The sequence below is a fragment of the Mus caroli genome, chromosome X, assembly GCF_900094665.2.
Source record: "Mus caroli chromosome X, CAROLI_EIJ_v1.1, whole genome shotgun sequence".
Taxonomy (NCBI): Eukaryota; Metazoa; Chordata; class Mammalia; order Rodentia; family Muridae; genus Mus; species Mus caroli.
The window spans coordinates 2,100,746-2,104,535 of NC_034589.1; positions in this window are offsets into that span (position 1 = coordinate 2,100,746).

The following is a 3,790-nucleotide window of genomic DNA, read 5'->3' on the forward strand; positions in this document are numbered from 1 at the left end:
CTCTCTCTCTCTTTTTTTTTTTTAAGATTTATTTATTTATTATACGTAAGTACACTGTAGCTGTCTTCAGACACACCAGAAGAGGGCGCCAGATCTCATTATGGATGGTTGTGAGCCACTATGTGGTTGCTGGGATTTGAACTCAGGACCTCTGGAAGAACAGTCAGTGCTCTTAACCGCTGAGCCATCTCTCCAGCCCAGGTCCTGGTCTTTGTAAGGCAAGTACTTTACTAACTGGTGTACCTCAGCTGTGCTTTGTTTGTTTGTTTGTTTGTTTTTGGTTTGGGTTTTTTGTTTTTTGTTTTGTTTGTTTTCCAGACTGGGTTTCTCTGTGTAGCTCTGGCTGTCCTGGAACTCACTCTGTAGACCAGGCTGGCCTCGAACTCAGAAATCCACCTGCCTCCGCCTCTGCCTCCGCCTCCGCCTACGCCTACGCCTCCCAAGTGCTGGCCACCACTGCCCGGCTGTTTTTTTGTTTTGAAAGAAGTAAAATCTCACCATGTTGTCCAGGCTAGCCTTAAACTCTTGGCCTCAGGAATATTCTGCCTCAGTCTCCGGAGTAGCTAGGACATGTCCTAGGGATGTAGCTTAGTATGTAATTTACCTAGCATACACTAGAAGAATGGGAAAGAGGGAGGGAGGGAGAGAAAAGAAAAGACATTTTATACTTGGAGATGTAGTTACTGCTGGTGTTTAACCTAGGACCTGTGAGACCCCAGGTTGCATCTCTGGTGCTATAAGCAATGACAGCAAAACCCAACAGCCAAGTGGTTTGGACTTCAAATGTGTGCCATCATGTCCAGATTGGAATATGGATAATTTAACAAGAACAAAACAGTTTTGGTGTTTTCATATTGATTCACTCCTAAGGTCCCTCTAAAAAGGTTGATAGAAGGTTACTATTGAGTTTAAGGAAAAGAGTTTCTCTACAGCTCAGGGTGACTGTGCCTGCTGGGAACCACCCTGTCCCGTGCGGAGTTTGGACTGTGGTTACTTCCAAGACCTGGGTTCCTGTTTCTTTTGTTGATTCCAAACAGTGGGTCCATGGGGCTAGAGCAGTGGCACATGCCTTTAATCACAGCACTCAGGAGGCAGAGGCAGATGGATCTCTGAGTTCAAGGCCAGCCTGGTCTACAGATGGAGTTCCAGGACAAAGAAACTTTCAGAACACAAAATGAAACAAGACAGTGGGGCCCCAAGCCGGGCAGTGGTGGTGCACACCTTTAATCCCAGCACTTGGGAGTCAGAGGCAGGTGGATTTCTGAGTTTGAGGCTAGCCTGGTCTACAGAGTGAGTTCCAGGACAGCCAGGACTGCACAAAGAAACCCTGTCTTGAAAAATTAAAAAAAAAAAAAAAAAAAAAAAAAGACAGTGGGGCCCCATACAGAGTAAAGCGAGCCTTTCAGCATAAGGCCATGGCTGGGCTTGCTTCAGAGAATTCACAGTTCCTGTTTCTGATCCTCTTGCTCCTTCTGTCTCCAAGTGCTGGAATTACAGGCATTTGCCCCCATGCCTTCCTGGGCTTTGTGTGTGCATGTGTGGTGCTGGAGATTGAACTCAGGGCTTATGCAAACACTCTATCAACTGAGATACATCCCCAGGCCTTTCAAAGGCTTCTTGCTTAAATGTTTATCCTATTGATTCTAGTAATTAACGCTGCCAGCCAGTCCTGTGGTGTATACTATTGATTCTAGTAATTAACACTGGTAACCAGCCCCGTGACTTTTCTTCACAACCCATGACCTTGCACATTCTTGGCAAGCGCTCTTTCAATGAGCTGCATTCTTGCTAGGAGACCATTCCTAGAGAGAATCAAGTTCCTAGAAAAGGTGAGAGCACAGATTTCTGTAAAGGAGAGAAGAGTTCCTTTTGAAAAGAAGAAAAGAGTTTCTCTTGAGCTCAGATGTCCTGATACAGTTGGAGGGTCTGGCTTCTTGGAAGGGTCAGGACAAGGAGCCTTGTGATTTCTGGTCAAAGCGGCCATGCAGTAAGCAGGAGTGCAGTGTCTGGTGAAGCCATGGTTCTTAAATAAGATCGGCAGGGTTCAAAGTAGAGAGTCAACACAGGTATCCCTGCTATTATTTCTGATAGGATCTTCTTATATAAACCAAGCTGGCTTTTCACAATCAATAAATTAATTCATTTTATGTGTATGGTATTTTTTTGAAGATCTATTTATTATTATACATAAGTACACTGTAGCTGTCTTCAGACACACCAGAAGAGGGTGTCAGATCTCATTACGAATGGTTGTGAACCACCATGTGGTTGTTGGGATTTGAACTCTGGACCTTCAGAAGAGCAGTCAGTGCTCTTACCCCCTGAGCCATCTCACTGTCCCGTGTATGGTGTTTTGCTTGTCTGTATGTCTGTACTCTATGTGCATGCCAGGTAATGAAGGAGACCAGAAAAGGACCTCGAATTCCCTGGAAATGGTGTTAAACGTACTTGTGGGTGCTGTGAATCAAAATTGGATCTTCTGGAAGAGTAGCCAGTGTTCTGGACTGCTGGGCCATCTCTCCAACACCCTCTGCCTTTTTGTTTTGAGATGGTGACTCACTATGTAGTACTAGCTGGCCTAGACCAGGTTGGCCTTGTATCCATAGAGATCTGCCTTGCCTCTGCCACCCTAGTGCTACGATTACGGTCACACATCACTATGCCCAGCTAAGAAAGGACGTTTTGAACAAGTTCTAAACAAAAATCTGTGTTACAAGTTGGATCCTGGGTTGGTGGGAAAGTCAGGATTGTTGTGCTGGGTAGTGGTCAGGGCTTTATTGCTAACAGTGAAAGCAAGAGCGTCTACACATGGTCAGAGTTCCTGGAGCAGTTGAGAATGGCAATTTCTATAGAGAAAAGTCAGAAATGAGTTTCTCACAAGCGGGCTGTATGTAAAATGCTTCACGGAGGGCAGAGAGCCCAGGGGCGTGGCAGGGATGTACTTGCCTAAGGTCCAGACACAGCCAGGGAGATTGAGGCTCACATAGAGGGTCAGGACAGGCATCCCCTTCAAGGGTGGGTGGTACAGCACCTTCCTGCCTGTGGTCAGAGATTGCTGAATGGGCTGGTAGGGACTGCGGCTCCTATCCAGGTCAGGATGGGCTCCCTGTGAACTATTGGAGAAAGGGCTCCCTTCCAGGTGCAGTGGCTCTTGCCTGAAATCCTAGCTGAGGCAGGAGGATTGCCATGAGTCCAAGGCCAGAATTTGGGATACTTACTGAGCAGATAAGCCAGCCTGGGTCACATACAGAGTGAAACCCCCGACTCAGAAAAATCGAGAAAAACAAATCAACTAGAGGGAAGCTTGAACTGCACGGCAGGTATGAGACCTGGGCTGCATGAGAGCAAAGGAGAGAGTGAGAGCAGGGACATAAGGAAAGGCTGGGAGAGGGAGGGACAGAGGGAGAGGAAGAAAGGGAGGGAGGGGGAGAGAGAAAGAAAGAGAGAAGGACAGAAGGAGAGGGAGTTTACAAGAGTGAGCAAGAGGTCTTGTTCCATAGGATCTCAGGGCTAGCCTGTGCTTCCGGCACCAGTCAGGGCAGCTGTTTCTATGAGGGTGTGAACCTGGGTTCTCTTCTCAAGGTAAGGCCAGGAACCTGTGTAAGAGCAATTCTGAGTAGACTTGCTATTCAGATAAGGGGTGTCTGCAAGGTGTGGGAGCTGAGGGCTGAGCTGCTTTGGGGGCTTTTATAGGGTCATGGCCATTCTGGACAGTCTCTTAAAGGAATATAAACTATTGTGATTAATTTTTATTTATTTATTTTTTTAAAGATTTATTTATTTATTATAT